The following is a 25,761-nucleotide window of genomic DNA, read 5'->3' on the forward strand; positions in this document are numbered from 1 at the left end:
TTTTGAGTTTAGAAAAGTCATTATGTACTTGGCTATTTCTGTATTTTTTTAATAGTTGCTGGTAAATTTATACATGTGGCAATATTGCTTAAAAGAACCTGCTTGATTATTTATGCCCAAGTGTTTTAGTGATATGGTGTTGTATATATATATATATATATATATATATATATATATATATATATATATATATAAAGTATTGAATTAACACACTTTTAATTATGCAGTCGATCTGTCATATGAAAGCACTAAACTTATAATAAGTTGATCTCCTTTGAATGGCTGTTTGTATGTCTCCAGCATAACTATTTTCTAGTTATTAGTTGGTTTTGCTACAGTCATAGCACTCTTATATATCTTTGTCTCCCAACCAGTCCACCATCCTCTCTTCCTCTCTCTCTCTGCTCTTGTAAGAGTTGTCTAAACTGGAGTCAAACTGGCTCATCTTATAGTAGCTAGAAGGAACACACTAGGGTCAACTATTTGGATTTTTAAAAAGATTAATTGTTCTGGATCCAGAAAAAAAAGACATTTTAAGGGATGAAAGCTTTGACTCTGGCTAAGCATAACTGCTTTTAAGCATCTTAAAATGCTTGGATAACCTGAGAAATTGCTGTAGGTCTAAGCTCCTCCATGCTGTAAGCACTTCCTTTGGGTTTCTGAGAGCTCCAGTTGAAATCTTCCCTCATGAGCTTAAGCGTTGTCGTGAAGACTTCTACAGAAGGGGAACATCAAACATAGTGTCCTTTATATTGGTGTCATAACCTAGAAGGGTGTAAAGCTATCAAAAATAAACTTCTTTTTCATCAACCTCCAGCTGAGTCATTTTGCCCTTAAGGGGTCTTTTTCTTTTATAATTATTTTTTTGCTAGTGGAGAATGCCTCAACTGGAGTCATCCCTTGAGTGAGGAGATGGTTTGTGTGCCATTTGTCAGACTACTATGTACTCTTACTCAAAGCAATTGTAGATGAAGTGGAGCTGGGTTGAGAGGGCAACATACATTCACATATCTAATTCTCATGAATTACACTGCAGCACTGATCGTTATGAACATCTGGAGAGATGTGTGGAACCAATGCATTGAGCCAAGAAAGGAGAGGACAGCAGCTTAGTAAAGGTTTATGTGCTCATTGGCACATAGCCTGATATAAGTCCTAATGATTCCTGCAACTGCAATGCTATGATAATAGCTATAAAAGTTATATATTTACTACAACAAGCCTGGATGACAAGGACTATTTTCATCAACCAAGAGCAGTTAAACTGCAGAAAGTTTTAAGACAGTTCAGAATCTAAAACCTTCCCAGGCCACTAAGCCACTTGTCTCCATCTTTAATGCACTGCCACTTGGCTTCCTCTACAGATCTCAGGTATGCTGTTTGGAAGTGGAGTACTCTAAGTAAATTGCACTAATAATATTTCTAAACCACGTCTATCAGGAGGCAGGGGGAAAGAAGGGCTGGTATATTGAAAAAGGTGAACCTACTCATCCAGATGTATTGTTATGCCAAGGACTAAACTCTGGTATCTAGAAGGAGGAGGTACTCTTCAACCAACAGTTTTCTAAGATGCCCTTCCTTAATCATTGTTGCAGTACTTCTTACAACAGGGATATCCTGCCAAGAATAGCCATATGTCTGACCAGACTACCAAAGCCTGGGACCTTCCATGTGCCATACATATGTCCAATGTCTGAAGCGTAAGGTACATAAATCACATAGAGCGCCAAATCCTCAGAAATTATTTATTTTACATTTGTTGACCGGGATAGTCTGAATGGATATATGTCCATTTTTAGCGGAGGCCTGGGGAGAAAAGCTCCAGATAGAACATAACAGGTATGACTCAAACTTATTTACAAAGCCCTCTAATAGGTGCTCACAATATACACAGTGCAGAGGGCGGAGCCTGTATGGCTAACTGTTAGCAGCAACCTTTTTGAGCTCCTCAAACTACACCAAATTACAGGAATTTAAATAGTCCAATCTATTGGAAAATAAGATAAAACTGCTAATAATTCACTATTCTAAGGATATACCAACTTTGAGGATTCCGTCTAAAAATGTTCCTGTCAAATATATTGGAGAAAATACAACTTTGTAGAGATGAGCAGCACTAAGAATTCTGACACTCAAATGAAAAAAGACATACAACAAATGTCTTCTACTCTTCAGGATATCTGTTTAAAAATGGACACGTTTACAGATAAACTGGAAAGCTTTAGAGAGAACTGTCAAAACCAAACTGACATTTTGAAGGAGATTCTTCAACAACAATCTAAACTGATAGACATTGAAACTTCACTTACTGATATCGATGAAAGACTCAGGGAGGAAGAATCGCAAGTTGAATATCTTACCCAGCAAAATACCTGGCTTACCAACAAACTTGATGATCTAGGAAATAGAGAGAGAAGGACAAACATAAGAATTTTTGGTCTCCCTGAAAAGGCTGAGGGTGAGAACATCATTGTATTTTTAAATAATTGGCTTCCTGAAGTACTTGATTTAAAGGAAGGTTTATCTAATGGTATTGAGAGAGCCCACCGAGCAATAGGAAAACCAATGCCTTCCTCATCTTCCACATCTCCCAGATCCATAGTTGTCAAATTTGTATCTTACTTGGACAAGGACCTCATTCTCAAATCAGCATGGAGGAAAAGCCATTTAACCTATAAACAACACCAGATAAGATTTGATAACGACTATTCCTAAAGAGTACTGGAGCAGAGGAAGAAAGCTTGGCCATTAGTAAGACTGCTAAAACAAAACAAAATAAAACCCCATCTCATATACCCAGCAAAAATCATAATTTTTTTTTCTAATGAAATGAAAACTTTCAACACTATCGAAGAAACCATTTCCTTCGTCAAAAACAACAATATAGTTCCTATTCCTGATGAAATGGACTGGTCAAGCTCTTCCACATTAAAAAGATCTCCTGAGAAAAATGGCTGGTTGGAAGTGGGAAAAAAAAGAAGCAGAAAACAGACTCTAAAACATTTATTCCTTCCAAATCTCTCAAAGCATCTACAAAAACATAAGTATTACTCTGCTGAACATAGGAAAAGTATGCATTTTCACATCATAAATCTTCTTTAAAAAATATACTAAATGCTTTATTAATGTTTTATTTATATCTAGCACTTCTAGATTTAGTAAATTGTTTCATTAAAACTTACAATCAAAGGGCCATACTTCTTATAGTTAAGCTTTAGTTTACACACAAACTAATACACATCATTATAATAGGTTTAATAATATAGTAATTGAATTAACATACTGCATTGTGCTACTTCCTATATGATTTAGTTATTTAGTATGTACTTCAGATAATGTTTTGAACTAACTCAGACTATTTTATTCTTAATTGTTTAATTTAATTATATCTAAAAGTTAACTTCTTTCTGGCTTAGGGCACTGAAATTTAATGGAAAATGTTAACATTTAATATTTTAACGGTTTCCTACGATCGCACATGCATATACCTTTTTTACACATCTCAAGCGCTTACACACAATCTGGCAACCCTTCACACAGTTACTGATCAATGGCACCAACTCTTTAAAACAGTAAAACACTTTCAGTGTCACTGTAGTCAAATTAGGAAAACACTGTCCAATTTCTGATGCAGCACATTCAAGAATCTACACTCCGTTCTATTTATACCACTCAGGACTGCAGCTCGTATATTGTATACCTTGAAATGAACAGTCTTGCAGGCTTTGTGGGCACTCCAGAAAGAGTTAACAGATGTCTTTGTGTGCCCTTGCAATCTCTTGTCTTTCAGGAGATGTAGGTAGCGTGTGGGTGGTTGTTAAATATATAATTTAATGAGCATATAGCCTGCATAATAATTGTGTTCCTGGTTGGATTTAGTTTGCTGTTTAAGGCAGGATTCTATTATAAATAGTTTTGAAAAATTGGACAGCTAAGCGATATTGGTACTGGGTGTGAGATTATGGTGCACATATAGAGTGTATCTGAAAGCAAGAAGGTAGCTCATAGTGTTTTCAGCATTTCTCAACCTGTAGACAGTGCATTTAATGTCTTGCTACATCTTATGGTCTGCTTGTCATTCCGATGAGTGTTCGTGGAGATTTTAAAGATGGACACATTTTGAGTAGGAAAAAAGAAGGGGAGTACACTAGATTTTATTGACCTCCCAATGCTGGCTTGCAGATAAAGAATCAATAAAAAACAAAAGGAAACTGATATGCAGTAACACAACATGCATTTACGCGATTAATTCCAAGTCAATTTTAAAGGGAAAATATATACTAGACAGTTTAAACTCTGCATTCATGAGATTGTGTATTTATGTATAATGCTTTTAATGTGTTAATGGTAGTTAAAGTATTGAGTCGGATAAACATCAAAACATTGCATCATATGATGGGTGGTTTCTGTTGTTGGGACAGTAGATCTAGAGTACTGGTGCGTGCATGTTTGATCACACAGTTGCTAATTCAGAAGTAGCTCTTTTGAAAAAGAGAAAAAAACAGAAGTAATGTGCTGAGAGATTTGTTGTTGCTTTCTCCCTAACTATGACGCTAATGAGATGAGAGTTAGGAGGAATGTTATAAGAATTTCTTGTTAATACTGAGGTCAAAAATCGCTGGCATGCTTAATGACATATCCCAGATGTAAGATATAGGTTACTACTATGTTTTTTCATTTTTTTAAATTGGAACTAGCATTCAGCAAACTGCATTTATTGAATTATTTTAGAACATCTATGCTGCAAAGGCACATACAGCCTGAAGTTAAAATTTTGTTAAATTTCGCAAATAATGTTAACTTTCAATTATGTAAATGAGTGGGTGAGAGAGGCATTGGGAGGGGTGGACAAACTATGTGCTGTGCTTTTGAATAAGAATGCCTAAATCTTTAGTAAGACAAGGGTAGAACTTAGGTGGAGAATAAAGTCTGTTTACTGAGTTGTAAATATAGACATAACAATGGTCATGTTATACATTATTTGGTATAGATATATGGGCTTGACAAACTTAGCCTTACTAAAGTGTCCGGTTTAAAGATCTGATGTTGGAAGCTTTAATTTGTAAAAAAAAAACAGGTTTTTATAATGTATATATATCCCACATAGACACCAATGGTGAGGTGATACTGGAAATATCAGACATTCTATGTTAATGTCTCTAATCTTGTATTCCATTACAGCTCATATTTGGAACATGCAACTACAACCATTAGAACAGAAAGACTTTGACAGTTGAATTTTTTAAGCCCTTCCTGTCAGTGGCATGGATTAGATACCCCGCTTATCATGACCACATCAGTAAAGAGTTGGTTGGGAAACGTTTGGAAAGGGCAGGAAATGATGGCAGTTCTTTGAGTTAAGAAAATTTAACTATAACAGGGGTATATTACTTATGCATACTGTGAGAAAAGCCTCTCTTTTCTCCACAAGTTTTGTGTCAGCCTAGCTTCCACAAGATAAGGAATTAATAAATGACTGCTATTGAATGTCTAACAAATGTTGACTTTGAGAAACACATCCCACAAATCAGATAAGGACCCAAAAGATCAATGTTGATAATTTTATGGAAATACATATTGATAAATCTCTGAGGCAAGTTTAGATGTAACAGAATAGGCACATTTTTGTGGTATGTGTTTCTCTGAGGTGGATGAATACACTGAGTATGTTTGATAAACACTTCAGCAATGGCTATGCGATCATGGGGAGTATATGATAGAATTTCAAAAGCTCATTGAGTTGCCGCCCTGATATAAAGGGAAAAACTCATGATTCAAAGAAGACAATTTGATTCAGATGAGATGATTGTTCTGAGAGATGGAAAAAAAATCCAGGAGAGTCACATAGAGTGAATTTAAAGTTATATATTTCAGAAAGCATTAATACTGATACAAAGCAAAGTGTGGCACATCTTACATGACTATTCACTGCAGAAAATATAAACTGAAATGTATAAAGATTGTCGAAGTAGGGGATGACATCCAATGGTCTATTCTTTGAATGGGGCAGTAATACATCTAATAAAAAAAGAAGTTATGTACTCACCATAAGGTTCCATGTTTGTAGTCCATCTCGCCCTTCATTCTCACATGGGTTCGGCTCCGACTCGGCCTTTTTGCAAGCTCAAAGTCTTCTAGTTGACTCGTGGCTAGGTAAGTATCCCATGGTGCACCAGTACAATCCCCTGATCTTGTTTGCTACTAACTAAAGAGAAATTAAAAAAAAAAACATGCAGAAAGAACTCAATAATAAAAGATCTCTGCTTAATAATAACAATTTTTCTGTCTCCAGATCCTTCCAGGATGGGGTAGGAGGGTGGGTTCGAAAGAATTAAGGGCGAGATGGACTACAAACATGGAACGTTATGGTGAGCACATAACTTCTGTATGTTCTGTAGTCCTATCTTGCCTTCATTCTTATACATGGGACAGCGTCCCTAGCACCTTATTCTTGGGTGGCTCAAGGAAAAATACTCCTGAGTACCGTGAAACCAAAGAATGCTCTACCCCTGGTGACCAAATCCAATTTGTAATGAGTAATAAATGTGTGAGGGGTAGCCCAAGTTGCTGCTGCACAGATATTATCCAATGGGACCTTGGCTTGAAAGGCTGCAGACGCAGACTGAGATCTTGTAGAATGAGCCTTAATTTTGAAAGGTAAAGGCTTATCATCAGTAAAGTAAATGTAAGCTATACAGCTAGAGATCCAATTAGAGAGAGTCACTTTGGAAACTGGGAGACCTAATCTGGAGTCAGAGAAGGAACTAAATAATTGGTCTGACTTCCTGAATTCCTTGGTCTGGTGCAAATAAAAACGTAATTGTCTATGAACATCCAACTGATGAAATCTGTATTCCACTGCATTGGAATGATTGGGAAAGAACACCGGAAGCTCTATGGATTGCTTCAAAGTGTTATGGCAACAGACCTTGGGGACAAAGGATGGATTAGTACAAAGAGATACTCTGTCTTTGTGAAATATCAAATGCGGGGGTTTGACGGATAGTGCTTGTAACTCCGAAACCCTTCTAGCAGATGTGATTGCCATGAGAAATAAGGTCTTCCAAGACAGAAATTTTAAGGGAGACAAACAGGCTGGCTCAAAGGGAGGAGACGTTAATTTGGACAGAACAAAATTCAAGTCCCATGAAGCAACCGGTTCCTGAAGGGGAGGTCTTAAAGTGGCACCTTTAAGGAAGGTCTTGCACAACCTATGTGACATCAGATTAGAATCTTGTTGACCCAGATGAAAATTAGAAATCGCTGCCAACTGAACCCCGATTGTGGCAGCCGCAGAGCCCTGGTGGAAAAGTTCAGACAAGAATTCCAATATTCGGAATAGATGCAGTATAAGGGTCAACATTCCTTTCCACAGCCCAGATAGAGAATCTCCTCCATTTACTGGTGTATAATTTCCTAGTGGATGGTTTATGAGAAGATGCAAGGATATGGGTCACAGAGGATGAGAAATCGTGAAGTCTGACTAGGGATGGAACTGGAGCAGCCAAGCTTTCAAACTGAGGGTGTGTAGGCTGGGATGAAGAGAGCCTGACATGTGCATCAGGAGATCTGGCACTGGGTCCAGAGTCCATGGATCATCTAATAGGTGAGGCCCGAGAAAAGGGAACCAAACTTGTCGAGGCCAGTAAGGAGTAATGAGGATAAATTTGCTTCCCAACAGTTTCACTTTCTGAATCACCTTGGATATGAGAGGAAAGGGTGGGAAAGCATAAAGGAGACCCAGGGGCCAATCATGAACAAGTACATCTCTCAATGACTCCCCCAGAGGGGGGATGAAGGAGACGTAGCTGCTGCATTTGGCATTGATTGGGCTGGCAAAGAGATCGCAGCAAGGCTGTCCCCATCTGTGGAAAATCTGCTCCATTATTTCCTGCTTCAGAGACCACTTGTGAGGCATCAAAATTGCCCGGCTGAGTTTGTCGGCTATCGCATTGGTTGTCCCCAGGATGTGCGTCACCACCAGAAAGCACGGGGAAGATATCACCCATTTCCAAACCCAAATGGCCTCTCGACAGAGTGGGTATGATCTGGTCCCACCTTGTTTGTTGAGATACCATACTACCGACATGTTGTCTGATTCGTCCCAAGAGGAAGAAGGTCGTGAAGTGCTTGCAATGCCAGGAGCACCGCCCTCATCTCTAGAACATTGATATGCAGATAAGCCTCGTGATCATGCCATGTGTCTTGGACAGTCCTGCCTAGATAATGCCCCCCACCCTGTGAGGCATCCATGGTAACAGTGGCAACGGGTTGGCAAGGGAAGAATGGAGTGCCCGGAGTTAATTGATTGGGTTGAATCCACCAACTGAGGTCCTTCTTGCAAGAATCTGTTAACAGAATGTGGTGAGTTAAGGGTAGTTGTTGGAAGGACCACTGGGACGACAGAAGCCACTGAAGAATCCACATGTGTAGTCTGGCTAATGGCACTAGTAGTATGGTAGAAGCCATGGTCCCTAAAAGCTTCAGAATGGTCTTGGCTTTGACTTTTCAGAGAGGGAGAAGACAGTGAATTTGTAGTACAAGATTTTGTGCCCTTTCTACTGGAAGGCGAGTCAACATGGCTACTGTGTCTATTTCTGCACCTATAAAAGTCACAAATTGAGAGGGCAATAATGCAGAATTTTCCCAGTTTATAGTAATCCCTAACTGGGCACAAGTTTGAATGGCAGCGTCCCTGGTCTGAAGAAGTAGATGCCTAGTGGGGGCGGTCAAGAGCCAGTCATCCAGATAAGGAAACACCTGGAATCCTAGATGTCTCAGGTGAGCTGTCACTGCTGCCATACACTTGATAAACACCCTGGGGGCTGTGGTGAGACTAAACAGCAGAGCACGAAACTGGTAGTGACTGGCTCCCAGCCAGAAGCGTAGATGACTCCTCGATGCCCTGTCCATTTTTATGTGGTAGTAAGCGTCTTGGAGGTCTATTGAGCACATACAAGTGTGTTTCCCTAGTAATGGGAGTATAGACTGCAGTGTCACCATCCGGAACTTCTCCTCCTTTATGTATTTGTTTAATTTGCTGAGGTCCAGGATGGGCCTCCGGTCCCCTGTACGTTTTGGCACTAAAAAGAATCTGGAGTTAAGTTCCGAATACTATTTGGTCTGCGGGGACAGTTTGGATGACTCTTTTTGCAAGCAACTTGTTGACTTCCACAGTCACTTGATCCCTGTGATTGGGTGGAACATCTAGGGTCCTCTTGGGGACATGAGGTGGCAGAGAAAAGGGTATGGAATAACCTCTGGTGATAATTCTTTGTACCCATCTGTCTCAAGTGATACTTAGCCAGGCTTCCAGATACAAAGAAATGCGACCCCCGACCAGCTTCAGAGAAGCACAGTTGGGCCCCACATCAGGAGCGCCGGTAGGGCCGGCCCTGAAACAAATCATGGCCTCCCTGGTTTTACGGTCTGCCCTGCCTCTAGGGTAATGTCTATCATTTCCTTCTCCTCCTCTGCCTCTGAAGGAGGAGTCTCCCTGTGCATCCTGAAAAAACCTCTGGGACTTCGTGAATCACATTTTACCACCTCTCTGACCCTTGGGATATGGTCTAGAGGGGACAGTAAAACGTACTCCCATGGCAGAGAGTGTTTATCCTTCTTGCTTGCACCAGGTGAGTGTGTCCTCTACCTTAGGTCCACACAATGAAGAACCAAAGGTAAAGGTAGACTTGAATGGCTCTGCAAAATTACACAAGCGCATCCTTAGGGAAACTCCTGAACCTGCTGCTCTGCTCGCTCCATGATCTGCATAAGAGATCAGCCTCATGGACGAGTTGACAATAGAATTCAAGGTGGACAACTGGGCAGACACCTTCTCAGGGACTCCTTCAGTGGATGTACCTTGTAGAGTCTCTCCTAGCTCCTTAAGGAGATCTCTCTGAAGCCTCATAAAGTGCGTTAGATAGTTCAGCGATGTAAGAGTAAATGCTGCTGATGAAAAGATATGCTTCCCGTATCTGTCCATCATTCAAGACTCTTTATTTGGCAGATGGACAGAAGAAGTAGTCTCTGCTAACTCCTTCTTAGTGGCCGCTGCCACCACCATCTACGGGAACACCCTTCGACAAAAATTCCTTCTCCTTGGGAGCTGACAGAAATTTATTTGGTCTCCTGGGGACTGGCTCCATGTCATCAGAAGTATCCCACACCTTCCAACTCACAAGCTCTAACAGTTCGTCAAAGGGTGGAGACACCCAAGAGGCTGAAGGTTGAGACACAAAAGCCTTCAGGTACACCGACTCCTCATCAGAAGGGTTAACAGTGGGCCATCCGCACCTCTGCTTAAAGATCTCCAAGATGTCTACAAAGGAGACATCAGAGGACGACTTGGGATTGGGAGGGTGGCCTAATGGTTAAGGTGTTTGCCTTACAAACACAAGGTGCAGGGTTCAAGTCTCACAAGGGATAATTGGCTAGGTTTAAAATGGCTTGCAAGGGCAGTTAGCTTAGTACTACCCTATGAACCTATGACTCCTCAAGGTCGGTGTTGGTGGTAAGAGACTCATCCTGGGAGTCTACATGCTTCCTCTTGCATGTCCTCTTCCATGGAGGCTCCTTGGAAGGATATTCTGGGGAGATCTCTGAAGAAAGGGGGCCACCAGCTGGGGGCTCCTGAGGCTGCAGGTCTCTGCTGTCCAGAGAGGGAGTAGATGCTGAGACTGAAGTAGGTGCCCGAGGGGGAAGAGTGTCGGTACACCGGGTTGGAGCAGATAATCGGAGCAGCAAACTCATCATCTTGAATGCCGACCTCTAAGGCTCCGAAGACCTCCTCGGCTCCAAGGAGAGAGAGGACGCCATTGGCTCCGAGACAGGTGTAGGGTCTGAGCTCACCTTAGCTGATGCACCGAGAGGAAGGCTCGGAACCAAAGAGGTCCAGTTCCAGGCGTCCCTGTTGGGGCCGACCGGTGAGCTTTGGCTCCTAGACACCACAGACGGCACCGAAGGTGTCGAAGCAGAACTCGGCTCCAAAACAACCTCAAGGGGAGCTGGAACTGAGGGTTCTACCAGTGGTACCAAGCACTCCAGCTGCGAAAATCCAGCACGGCTCAGAGGAGGAATCACAGAAGGGATAACAGAATCAAGTGGCCCCAGATCTGGCTGGGTTGGAGCCAACAACATTTTAGGCAAGGCAGATGACTTCAGGAGTCTCAGCACTACTCTCTCCACATCTTCTGATAAGCTCCTGGAAGACAGTGTGGGAGATCGAGATCGATGTAATATGGGGGACCTTAATGTAGGGGAGACCAGTAAAGGATCTGTAGACTGGCTCCGATGCCTGCTATCAGTGGTCAGCTCCAAACTGCCTGATGCTGACACTGTAGCCACAGTAGTAGTACCCTCAATCGCCTCAGAACTCAGTGGAGCTGAGGAGGCAGCAGATTTATCAGTTTTAGAAATTTTGAGAGGCGGCTCTGATGCACCAGCCGGTGTCAGGGAGTGCCTCTTAGATGGTTTAGATTTTTCCTTTTTAGATCCATGTGACTTAGATGAAGAGGAATAGCTAGCCAGATCTTCCTCAAAGGAGGGCTTAAGGAGACCTTTTAATATAAGTTTATTCTTTCTGTCTTTCAATACCCTGGCACTAAATGAGTGACAAAATAGACATGTTTCCTGTAAATGGATGGCCCCAAGACATTAAACACAGTTACTGTGGCCATCCGTTATAGACATCTTCTGTGAACATTTCACACACTTTTTAAAGCCAGAGGGCTTATGATCCTTGACCTCCTTAGACATCTCACAGAAGATTAGCCAATCAGACACACAGAGGATAAAAGGAGAGTGGGAGGACTAGGTCCACTAACTTAAATGAGCCTAGCCCTGGTTAGTAAAGAAGGGAGAAAACCTAGGTCCTCTAACTAAAATGGACCTAGAGGAAAGAATTAGAAAAGACAACTTTAAACAGTCACACACACAGAAATCTCTAAAAAGTCAGAGATAGAGAACGAAGGTTGTAAACCCCATTCTAATTGCAAATACAACTATGTGGAGAACTCCGCAAGCAAAAGCTAGTTCTTTTTTAAACTAAGAACACAAGGAAAGCTTATCTAAATTTTACAAAGCACTGCACACACAGTCTAAACTACGTGCAAAGGTGCCTACAACCTCTAATATCAACAGTATCTAACTACTAGGAATATAAATATATGGCAAAGCCCAAAGATAGACTAATTGGAACACAGGATACCAATGAGAATGATAAGGCCAACGGCCAACTGTTCTCAGAAACTTAACACACAGGGAAATCCCCAGTAAATGCTCAACTATCTAAATACAACGACAGTTGCAAAAGCTATAAAAAGCTATCTAAATATGAAAAAACAGTACAAATTAGTCAAAAAAAATCAGCAAAATGTGTTAGACTCAGCTACAGCAAGAAGAAACACATCCAAACTCGTCGACGTGGCAAATGAGATCTGGGGATTGCACTGGTGGACCATGGGATACCTACCTAAACACAAGCCAACTAGAAGACTTTGAGCTTGTAAAAAGGCCAAGTCGGAGCCGAGGATCAGCTCCAAACCCATGTGTAAGAATGAAGGTGAGATAGGACTACAGAACATTTAAAGTTTTATGAAAATATAATCCTATGTAAACATGACTATAGTACATACTTAAAAGAAAAGAGAAAGTGACCAAATTAAAATACAACTTCATAATGGAACAGAACACTGCACAATATCTAGTTCTTTAAAGTTTAAAAGCCTCTCATACTTCAAAATATTGTTTAAGTAAAGGAAAGTGGAGCTGATTACTATAGTTGATATAATAATTTAGATGGATATGGAAGCTAGACATGCTTTATATTATTTGATTTCACAAAAAGATCTAAAATGACTCATCTTACCTTATTGAAAATTCTAATATATATATATGTGTTATATTTAAGTTAATGACAGTACCTTATACTGTCATGAGGTTTAACTGGGAAAGCTTAATAGTTCATATTTAATTCTATATTAATAAATACTTAGTAATAGTATTAAAGTAGGTTGCTATATAACTTATAAGTAGCTCAACATATGTTTTTGTATAAATCAATACTGTTAATAGTATATAACAATTACTTTCATGAGTTGTATATTACTATACTTGATATAGTTCATTGTAGAAATATACATTTGAGTTTTAATTTTTCTTACACTCTCGCATAACAACTGTATGAGGGATTAATCATTTTTCTTTCTATACACATTAACCAATTAATCTATGTTAATAACTTACATTATTTGTTCTCCTGTATTCATACTGGAGCTCAGGCGCACATTGACTTAATTTTGGATTGATGGGTAATCTGATGGAGAAATCAATATCCATCAGATTAGGGGTGACCTTTACTCCATGTCTGAAAATAGATTTTCTGATTATTTTATTCTTTAAGAAACATATACTCAAGTATGAATTTTTATTTATATCAATGGTTTGGCCTAAGATACAATATCATCACCATGGGAATCAGAATTGCAAAATATACAAAAACAATTAATTGACATAAACCTAGATATTTCAACTGATACTGTCACAAAGAGAAAAAGTATAGATCAGCTAAATAAAAAAATATAATGAAATATTAACACACAAGACCAATTTGGCTTTAGAAAAATTGAAAGTTAACTCATATTCAATGTCACCTAAACATATGCATAACCTATCAATGAGGATTAAAAAACAAACCATGGAAAATAATATCATAAAAATTCTACAAGAAGGGAAAAATAACAAAGTAGTCTTAGATATTAGTGATATTCTTGCATTTAAACACCACTATTCTGATTTCCAAACTCGTGAATCTCGAAATACAAATGCACTAGATATAGATCCAAATTTAACTAACATAAATAAATTACCTGAGAAAGTGAAAGTAGATCTGCAACAACAAATTTCATTAAAAGAAATAGTTGATAGAATCAAACAAAGTAAAAACAACAAAACCTCCGGAATAGATGGAATTATAAATGAAATATACAATTTATTACCTACACCTGCCTTAAATCTACTTCATAATGCTTTAAATGTAATACATTCTCAATACATTATTCTACCCTCCTGGAAATATTCTTTAATCACTCCTATTCTAAAAGAAAATAAAAATCCCACTTTATGTAGTTCATATAGACCTATTTCTCTCCTTAATAATGGTTATAAAATCTTTACGTTGATCTTAGTAAACAGGATAAAGAAATCCATAACAAATATCATACTTGAAAACCAGACAGGCTTCATTTATAACAGACAAACACATGACAACATTTACAGGATTCTCACTCTTATAGACCTCATTAATAGGGATAATCAAGAGGCTCTTATAATTGCCTTAGATAATGAAAAAGCATTTGACACACTACAATGGGACTTTCTTTTTAAATCACTAGAAATATTTGATTTTCCTCCTCAATTTATATATTTAATAAAAGCGTATATAGTAATAACCTCTCTTATGTTAAACTTGGACCTTTCACTTCGGAAGCCATAATCTCCTATTTTATTCGCCCTAGCTATAGAAATATTTGTAATTATGATTCGCCAGTCTTCAAAAATAATGGGTATCAAAATACATGGACAATTCAACTCTAAAATCATGCTTTTTGCAGATGATATTCTTCTAACTCTAACAGCTGAGGAAGAATCTCTTAAAGAATTAGATAAACTAACTGCAAATTTTATACTAATTCAGGATTAAGAATAACAAACGAAAAATCTAGATATATGCTTTTAAATAGGAAACAAACTCACATTTTAATACAAACCACATAAATAAATTACACTAACAGAATTCATATGAATGCATTCCAAGATTGGGAATCAAAAGAATTCATCTGCTGGCAGCACTGTTTAAGAAACTTAACAGGACTGCATGCTCATGAAATAAAAATAGTTATAACATTCCAGGCACAGATTGGATTATTTTAAATAGTATCTTATCTCATTCCCAATATCTTTGTACAATAATAAATAACTCTTCATTTAAAACTATACCCAAGTTGAAATTACATCTTCAAGATTTGATATACAATCATCAAAGCTGGCCTAATTTAACCTCTAATCTATATAAAATCTTAATAAAATATAAAACTATTCCCAAACAGGAATTTATCGGTAAAGGTCAAATATTAAATTTTTCCTCTGAAACTAAATTTAACCTGTTATATCCTGTGAGATTAACTTCTAATCTCAAAGTGTGGAAAACCTTCACATGGAAATTTCTACACAGAGCTTTTTATACTCCTAATAAAATTGCTAAGATATAATCATCTAATCTTGTACCACTGTTTATTGGAGATGTTCTAGGGAATGTTCAGCAAACTGGGAACATATTATTTATGATTGTATTAAAATCACAAATACTGGATAGAGATAGGTAAATTTTGCCAAGCCATATTCTCAGATTCATTTATTTTATCTAAATCTCTAATCTTACTAAATGTAAATGCTATGAACAACATGAAAAAAAGCAATTTGTACCTCCTTCTAACTATCTTAGCACTGGCAAGAAAATGTTTGACACGAAAATGGAAATCATCTGAACCACCCTCCATTGAAGAATTCCTATTACTACTACAAGAATCAGCTTCCACGGAAATAAAAGTCAAAGAAACAAGAATTTTCTCCAGGAAATGGTCTGATAATCCTTGGATTAAAGTTATGGACTTAACTGAAACTAAAAAACAACGCACCATCTATAATTTGACTGAATGTTCATAATCACACTGTTTATTTGGTATATGAAAAGATCTATTTTCTCTTTATGAAATCTTTTTTTCATACTAAGTCAGTTGTATATATTGCATATAGTTATTTATTTAAACTTTCATTAGACTGATTGTAATATTCACGTGTTTAAATTTAATAAAAATAATTGAACAAAAAAAATATACACAATGTGTAATAGTATACAAAAACAACAGGTTGCAGCAAGCTGTTATGAGCAAGAGATGTGTATGATATTAATTTAAATAAGGCATTGAATAAGTAGTAATTAATCATGGTTAGTACAGGGACAAAGCCAGTGCTCTTTAAAATACTTTTAGGCCATTTTTGAAGAGACTTAAAGAAGGTTCAAGGGTAAGGTTAGATGGAAGCGAATTCCAAGTTTTACCAACGACATTGGCAAACAGGGAGGCGCCAGCTGAGTTAATGGTTTTGTGGGTTTGGACCAACAATTTATTGGATGATCATAGTTGCCTTGAATTACTGTATGGCTTTATGATATTTTTGAGTGTCAGAGTATTTTCAGGGTGGTACAGAATTTTGTGTTACTACAAGCTGATTGAACAAACATAGGCTAGGCAGTTCCAGCCACCCGAGAAGACTGAGGTTTTGACAGTGATGTGTCCTGTATGTTGAGCCTATGGCAAATCTAGCAATATGGTTGTAACAGTGAGAGAGCTTACTAAGTTCAGTTTTGCTCAAATTGTAGAGTATGGGAGAGGCATACGGAAGGGTAGAGAGCAGGTGTGAGCAGGTGATTGCAGTCCTAGCTAATGGAGTTAGGAAAGGTTTGCTTCTATATAATGAGCCAAACTTCTTATTAATGGTTTTTATAGTTTTATCGATATGCAGATCAAATTTCAGATTACTGTCCACTATTACTCCTAAAAGCTTAGTATGGTCATCTGGCGAGATAGAGGTACCATTTTTGGATGTTATGGAGAAGGAAAATGGGGTTGATCTACTGGTGGGGGTAAAGAGGAGAAGTTTAGTTTTGTTGGGATTTAACAACAGACAGTGATTAGACAACTGTTAAATGTGTTTTGTGTTAAGGTTTGCAGGTCTAAAGGGGAGGAGGCAGTACAGATCAGGTTAGAATCACCTGCATATTGAATTCTTTGCCACCAGTCTGGATGCAGCCTTTTGAATTCTGCTTTTAGGTTGTATGTCCTAGGAAAGATAAGTACACCAGTGGGGACCCTTACTTTTTCTTTTTGCCCATTTTATTGCACAAACATGTCATCCAGGAAGGGGAAATGTGAATGTGGGAGGCAGATTTCCCCATAGGCTAGATGTAGTAAGTGTGTGACCATAAAGAGTATTCTTTTTGCCAGGCCTTCATTCCTAAGACCCTGCACAGCCATCTTTCTTCCTTTGTTTGCCACAAAAGTTAGTGACTTAAAAAACTCCTTGCTCAAGGGACCAAAGCTTTGAAATCTTCCTGTTCAGACATCCAGACACTTTTGAAAAAGAAGTCAAAAAAGTTATGACCCTAGGCTTCTGCTGTCCAGCCTCTGCCAGAAGTCTCTGTGGTGTCAGATGAAGAGACCAAGGAATGCCTGGTTCAGATGCCTGCCCCTTTCTGTTGCTACCTCACTGGAGGATGACATGGGGCATGCCATTCACACAACCTCTGAGGTGTGGCCAACCTCCATTGAGGATGAGAAACGGGGAACATGGCTGGCAATTTCTGAAGGACCTAGGTTCATAGGATGATACTAGGCTATTGGCCCTTATAAGCCTAGCCAAGAATTTCACCCATGTTCCCACAAAGTCAGCACCTGTTTTTCTTGTCCAGCAGGGACACAGGTGGGATCCCAGGGGTATATTTTCTGTTTCCCATCCAGTCGTCCAGGTTCCTCTTAAAGAGGGCTAGTGAGGTACTCTGCTTGATATGGAGAGGGAGTCTATTCCTCTGATGGGGGGAGTCATTGGGACACAAATCTATCCTGCCAACAAGTTCTATTAATGTCACAGACCAGGTTGAGGCCTTCCATGCAGGTTGTACGAGTGGAGCTTGACTTACAGATATGCAGCAACTCCATCAAGGCTGAGTCTGTGATGGCCTTGTATGCCAGACACAGGTCACCACTGAGCAGTCTGTATGAGACTGAGTAGAGGGACAGGGCATTTAGCCTATCTGTATAAGATAAGTGTTTGAAACCCGGGATTTCTCTGGTCAGGAACCTCTGTGGTCTCTCCAACTGCTGCATGTGCTTGGCAGGGTACATGCTGAAGGGGGCATTGTACTCTATAATGGGTGTGATAAGGGAGCAGTACAAGGATGCTATAACCTCCGTGTTCCTGGATGAAATACCCTTACATGGTGGGCCATGTAGAAAGCCTTCCATACAACAGAGGCAATGTGGTAGTTAGAAGTCAGGTTGCTATCAATCTGGGTGTCTAAGTCCCTCACGACTGATTGCGTGTTTATGCTGTTATTAATGTGATAATTAGTGGGGATGCCATTTTCCCAAAGGGGATAATGATGCATTTCTTGGCATTCAGTTTGAGGCTATGCTTCTGGCACCAGTCATTAGTTTAGGTAAGACCCTCTTGGAGGATGTTTACATCACTTGGAGAATTTATGACAGTGCCCAGCTTGCAGTCATCTGCAAACTTGGTCAGCCACAGACCACTTGTTTTGGCTTGCACCTCAGAAAAGTATATCCCAAACAGTAGAGTCACCAAGACTGATCCTTGGGGTACGTTGCTTGTTACAGGTCTACTACTAGAGGTGGCTTCCCCTATTTTGACTGAGTGGGTTCTGGGTTCTATCAGGGAGCCAGTTAGCTACCCGTCTGGTAACATACGGGTTGATGCCTAGCTGGGAGAGTTTATCTATTATTCCCAAGTGGGGAATAATGTCAAAGGCTTTGGCTAGGTCTAGGTAGGCAGTCTGCACCTTCTCCCCTCATCCATGCTTTGGTGACTGTTTCGAAGAAGGTGACCAAGTTTAACCGGCATGATCTTGGAGGTTGCCAATGTCCTTGTTTATAAGGTCCATGATAATGCATTCCATGGCCTAGCAAATCAGGCTAGTTAGGCTGATGGGCCTATAATTGCCTGGGTCAGTGGATGCTCCACCTTTGTGTAGAGGGATGACAGTGGCTATCCTCCATTCTGCTGGGATGAAGATTCTAGGATTCCACAGATTCTAATGAGGGAGAAAATACTAGATTCCCTCATAAAGCTAAGGCAAGGATCAGAACCTCCAAGGTTTGTCAAGGCAGATGTCCTTATCAAAAAGGAACAAAAAAACAAGGTATGTTACTCCTGTTGACAAAGACTCCCAAAAGGAGTGGTAAGCTTTAACTCAAAGTCTTTTTAAAGCCCTTATGGCTTTGAAATCCCCTAAAGGTTTGCCAGTTCCTTCTCTTGTTGGGCTATTTTCTACTTCCACTCCCTCTTAAATGACTACAGACACTTTCATCTGATGATGAGGATTTGGATTCTGGGAAGGAGTCTTTAACTTATTCTTCCCAGATTCATTCACCTCTTGCATTGGCTCTGATGAGGCAGATACTTTGCCCTAAATACTCGATGGAAGAGATTTCCTTTGGTGATACCATTCTTAAAATTACAGAACATTTTAAGTGGGAAAGCTCTCAAATATCTGAGATTCAAAACAGATATTATGGTTTCTTACAGATGAATTTCCCTAGGCCTTTTGCAGTACCTCCTGTTCTAGAAGCTCTATTAGAGACTTTTACAGTTGCTTCTTAAGACTAAGTGTCTCAGCCTCCTGCTCCTAAAAAGCCAGATTCCATAAGGTCCGAGACTCAAAGTTTTTGTATAAGAATCCCTCATCAGACCCTTCTGTTATTTCCCCTCTCTACTGACAACTCCACTAAGCTACTTTTGTCTTACAAACTTTTGCCTTCAGACAAGTTTAGCAGAGTCAAGGATAAATATGGTAAGATAGTAGATACCTCTGCTATCTTGGCTTTTATGACCATCTATTATCAAAGTTGTGATTAACTATGAGATTTTCCCTCTTGTCAAACTGGGGGTTGTTAGACATACTAAAACTTCAACTTTTTTTCTACTTAGTTCTGCTTCACAAGTAGCTTGCCATTCAATTAAATGCAGCTATGATGCTGCTAACATCATCATCTAGGGCACTGCATTAGGGTCAGTCATCAGAAGCCATTCCTGGCTTTGGCTTCAATCGATTTCAGATGATGTAAAGGCGAAATTATTAAATATTCTCCTCTGGATACTCATACTCTGTCTATTCTGCTGCAGATTTCTTTAAAGCTTTGGAACACAAAGGAAACATCATGCATAATCTTTTCTTTTGCCCATTTCTAAATATCAAATGAACTACCCCTCTAAAGCAGTCCCTTTGTGTGTAAACATCCTAAGCATCCTCTGAAGGGTAAGAAACCACCTACGAGTTTTTTCCCTGGGGAAAAAAAAAACAAGTCATGATTCCAGGAGAAAAAGTCTTCCAGGGCAAACCAACTTCCATTTGACAATCTTCCTCTTCCCCTCTGCCAGATTCCTCATTCTTGAAGGTCAAATCCGTCCTTTCTTATTTGACAAAAGATCACAGCAGACATATGGCTTCTGTAATTCACAATGGCTACTACATGGTGGGGAAGTCCTTCCTACATTTTCAGGCATTTCTCAACCACCCCTTGCCTTATTTTACTCCTCTACTTCAGCCAGTACCTCCTTTTCATAGGAGCTATGGATTCCCAGAAAAGAGGGCCCATGGAGGCCCATTCTAGGCGTCCCCTTTCTCTACACCTTTCTGAAAGTTCTTTTTCAAAATGCTGACTCTTCAGTTTCTTTTCCTTTGCTGGTTCCTTGGGCCTTTCTGGTTTATCTGTAGCTAGATGATTCATATCTCCATATCCTATTCACCCTCTAATTCAAGATTTTTTATGACTGCCTGTATATTCCTTACATTATCAATTCTGCTTTCGATTTGGTCTTCCTACAGCACAGAGGCTCTTCGACAGGGCTTAGAATTCACAATGCTTCTTCACATGTGGGCTTCACTCTAAACCTAAAGAGGTCAGTTCTAATGCCTTCTCAGGACAAGCTTTTCTTGGGGTGCAGGATTCAGACCTTTATTATGATGGCTTTGCTTCCTTTTCCCCAAGATACTTTCACAACTTTATTTCAGTCCCTTCTTCCTTTGTAAGACAGTTTTTAAGAGCTCTGTTCATGGCATCCACTACTCCTACTTTTTCTTCTGCCACACTCCCAGCTTAATTTTTCCAAGTATTGGGATTTCTAATACCATGACAGGAATGGACCTCATTCCTACGTCAGAGTATAATTTAAAGTTCATGAAACTAGTATTGTTTCAAACTTTGATGTTAGCCAAAAGTGCTCTTCTCAGCACCCGTAATGTGCCCAGATTTATCTCCTGCTGTAATTCATAGAGATACATACATTGGTAACATATGTAAGCACAACTGTAATTTTTTTTATTAGACCTGTTCCTCCTACTACTGTTCAAACTGTGTTGGCATCCTTCTACATTGCTCTCATTTCTGCCTGAAAATCCTGGTATTTTATGACTTTGTGTCTCTCTGTACGCAATACACTAATCACTGGGTGTAGCAATTAAATGATCAATACTTTTGTCTTTTTTTTTCCTGGACTACTATAACTGGTTTTCTCACATCTATTTGTTGAACTGCTGGTAATGGATGATCCCATGCAATATAATGTACAGTATATTATTCTCAAAAATGCCTTGTGGTTCATATTTCCAATTATTAACTAATACTGTAGTGTTTGCAGAATCCCCATTGCAACAGTCTTGCTACATTATTATGCCTTTCAGTATAATGACCCCCTGCCATGACTGCATCAGACCCAGCAACAAGATGTGCAACCATTTCCAGTTATTTTTTTATACAACTTGCATTTGTCTATTTCTCCTATATGTTCAATGGACTTTGTAAACCAAATAACCCACTGTCATGGGCTATTATTCTTTCATCTTTTACTTTCATTTCACCTCTCCTTAATCATTTCTGCATCAAATCCTGAATGATGAGGTTGTTCCAGATCGCTGTACTTGACAATATTTATGCCTTTTCCACATTTCTTTCCTTCTCATCTGATCCTTCATAATGTCTTCCTTTTGTTTTGTGGCACATTCAGTTACCATATGATTTTTGTCTACTTCTGGTTTGATTTTTATTCCTGCTTGACACTAATGCTTCTGCTAAACTAAGAGAAGGTATTTTAGATTTCAACTCATGTTTTAAAAGTTTCATTGTTTGGATCTAATGAGGTCAGCATATATGACAGTCCCACAACTGCAGTTCTAAACCTATACATCTCAACCAATTACAGCAAGAAATCGGGACAAAGTCATAATGGATAGGGGGACAAAGGCTGAAAAATAGGACATTTTTAAATATTGCTCTTACAAATTTAGCAGTTTGATAGAATAAAAGGGTTTTTGGATTAGCATAAATTTTATAAAGGTTGTGAGGTTTAAATCTCAAATTTCTGACTAGTCCTCAATCATTTGCCTGTGATTTGTCAGAAAACCACAGTTTTGGGGGGAAACAGAACAAAAATCTGGACAGTTGAGAGGTATGCATATAATCTGTTTTGAGGAAGCCCATACCTCCTTCACCAAGAGGAGCATATAATCAGTGTACACTGGTTTTATATTTCATTTGCTAAACACAAAACATTTTTCTTCTCCTGTCCAACTGATCCAAATTGTAACAGAAGATCAAATTGGCTTATAGCCTGGACTTTATTCCTAGATGTCAAAGGAGTTTTCAGTACTAGTTTAAGTCTTTTGAAGCATTCCTTACCAAGTTTTACTTGCATTTGTTCATAGTTTATTGTTTTCATCAATTCCAGTATTTATATACTTCTTCCTGCTCAAGTTCCTTTATTTCACATTCCACATTCATTTCCAGACTAATATTTTTGGTGCTGCAGCTTTACTACAGTAAATGTTGCTTTTGCACATTTATCAATTTTCAATACTTGCAGTTGTACTTTTAACCTCATCTGATGAGCTACAGTTTGAAGTCATCCACAACAAGAGTACGGGAAGCCTTTAAACAAGGTAGTTTTCTGGCAGTCTAATTGTAACCATGACATAATTTAAGTAATCAGCTGAATGGGTTAATCACCCTGCAATATCCCCTTTTGAATTTTTATCTGTGCAAAAATAATTTGCCCTTTGTCATGTTTAACATCATGACAATATTTAGCAACAATCCAGAAGACTTTGTTACCCTTTTGTTCTATCGCCATAATCAAGTTTTCTTTTCTAAATGACTTCAGTGCAGTTACACAGATCACTGGCACTGATAGAGTTTATAAAGGACTGATCTGGAATGAATTGTCTACAGGCTTCTTTCTTTCTTTGACTAAACCCAACCTGCTGGAAAATTCTCTGCTCCTTAGCAGCCAGACAAGAAGAATACATTTGCTTCACCACAGAAGCCAACTTGGCACCAGTAAATAGAACTGCACAAAAGAAAAGGGTTCCACAGTGACACTTTTAATATGAGACATGACTGGATCCCACAGCCTTTACAAGCAACCGCAAGTTTTTTTAGCTTTACTTTTTGATTACTTCCTCTGCCTGCAAGGAGGTTGCCAGCATGTTAGTTATCAACATCCTTATGACAGCAAGGTGTTTTGGTTTGCATATTGTCTGAACGTAAGATATTGGTCTATACTTTTTAGGATGGTTTGCAGGTTCACTCTTAAGGAGCATCATCTTTCCTGTTATTAACTAGGTCTGTGTCAGTTGATGATGCACCCGATGGTGTCCCCGGCTGTGTGCTCCACGAACTCAATGAGGAATTAAACCCACAGCTAGGACAGCTGTTTAATCAAAGTCTTACCTCTGGATACTGCAACTGTGGTCCCACTTCACAAAGGCGGTGCCTCCACAGACCCTGGAAATTACCGGCCCATTAGCTTGACAAGCCTTATCTGCAAAGCCATGGAGAGGATCATAATGGACCTCATAAATAAAGACATAGGGAATTTGCAGACTTTGGATCCAACCCAGTTTGGCTTTGTCAAAGGCAGATCATGCCTTTTAAACTTGGTTGACTTTTTTCACAGTCACCAAAGCCATTGATGAGGAAAGGCAGTCCATACAGCCTACCTCGATCTGGCTAAGGCCCCATACATCACAAGATGGGTTGCAAACTGGCTGAGTGACAGAACCCACAGGGTCAGAGTTGCTGCGCCATGTCAGACTCAAAGCCTGTCACAAGTGGTTCAGTCCTGAAACACAGGAGGGTTATGGCTGACAAAGTTTGCAGATGACTGCAAACTTAGTAGAAAACACATCTGACAGATATCCTTCAGAAGGGTCTCACAGAAGCGGATAACTGGTACCAGAGCCACGGCCTAAAGTTAAATGCCGGTGGCAATCCACTGAGCACAGAAGAAGTTATCAGGGACCTGGGGACCCAGGTTGATAGTAGTCTGTCATTCGACACCCATGTAGCTAAAGTAGTTAGGAAGTCCTTCTACATTGCCCACCTTATCATGAAGGGATTCTCATCTAGATCAAGGGAGGTCATAGTCTCCCTTTACTCATCACTCATCAGACCAATGATTGAGTACAATGTGTATCTGACCCGACACCAAAGTTCCTCACCAAAAGGATAAAGGGTCTCAAAAATCTGTCCTATGCTGCCCAAGAACTCCAGCTCGTGACCTTTGCCTAACATACAAGGCCATGTCAAACCCAGATTTGATGAATATGCTTCACCTCAAAAATCTAGATGGATAGATTCATCAAAGACTCCTATGCTGTGGAACACATGTGAGGCAGAGCACCTCGCTGGCCTTGTTCAAGAGAAATCTTGACCAATGGATCCCAGGAATTACCTCAGTGTCACTGCTCGACAGAGGCACAGCAAAATAATGGGTATAGTTCCCCATACTAAAGGGGTGGCGTAAGCCACAAAACAATGGGCTAGGCTTATAAATGCCCTCGGGCAGATAGCCTAGTATGAACCTATGAACCTAAGTAATTCTTACACAGGGCTAAATCATGTGTAAAGATGTTAATAGTTTTAGCCAAAAGTTAGGGACTCCATTTGGGCCCAGGCTTTTCCAGTTAAGAGCTTTTCTTAATTTTGTTTCAATTTCTTTGGCCATTATTTCATCCCATTTCATATCCTCTACATTAGAGCTCCTGTTTCAATTTTTCTATCTATTCATCAACTTGTATGTTCCACAGGGTCTTCATCAATACTTCTCCAAAATGTGTCTATTTCTTCTTTTCTGGTGGTGTTTCAGTTTCTTTTGTTGTGTTTCCCAGTTCTCTATACAACTTTTGGGTCATCAGTGAATTGCTTATTTTGTACTTTTCATTTATCTGCATAGCTTCTAAAATTTTCTGCCTGTGCTGATACCTTTAGTTTATTTGCAATAGTATATAATAGATCTGTTTTGATATTACCAAGTCTATACAAGTATTTTTTTTATGATCTGATCCCTCTTCAAATAGTGATACGGCTTGTATTAGTTGATTTCTCTGGTCAATACTTCCATTGTGGCATTTTATTTCTTCCCTTACTTTCCCTTAATGCTTTGTTTTTCTGCAAAGACAGTCATTAATTTACCTGCACCGTAATATAGCCTGTTTATTTCTGTCATATCACAATCATTTCTCTTAATAGCCCTCAGCCCTAATTACTGTGCTCATCTGTTTTACCAATCTTCCAACATTTTGGGTCTTGCTTTCTGTAAGCAATTTCTTTCATCAATCTTAATACATCTATCCAGCTGTGCTAAAATCAAACAGTTCTTCTATTAGATCAAACTTTTCTAGTCTGAGAGCAGCTTCTTCATTTTCTGCATCTTCATATAAGAAGCACTGGCCCATCATTACACTTTACCTACATCAGAGATGACACTGCAGCAGGAAACAGTGGCATCACTTGCTGTGCAACTTCAACTGAATTTTTGTACCAATCTCCTACAGAAGGCTCTGTTGCATAGCTATGTGGTAAATCTTCAGATGCCTCCTGCTCCACCCATCTCACCTTCATCTGGGGGCTT

The sequence above is a fragment of the Protopterus annectens genome, chromosome 11.part0, assembly GCF_019279795.1.
Source record: "Protopterus annectens isolate FY-2018-M chromosome 11.part0, PAN1.0, whole genome shotgun sequence".
In the NCBI taxonomy this organism is placed as follows: domain Eukaryota; kingdom Metazoa; phylum Chordata; order Ceratodontiformes; family Protopteridae; genus Protopterus; species Protopterus annectens.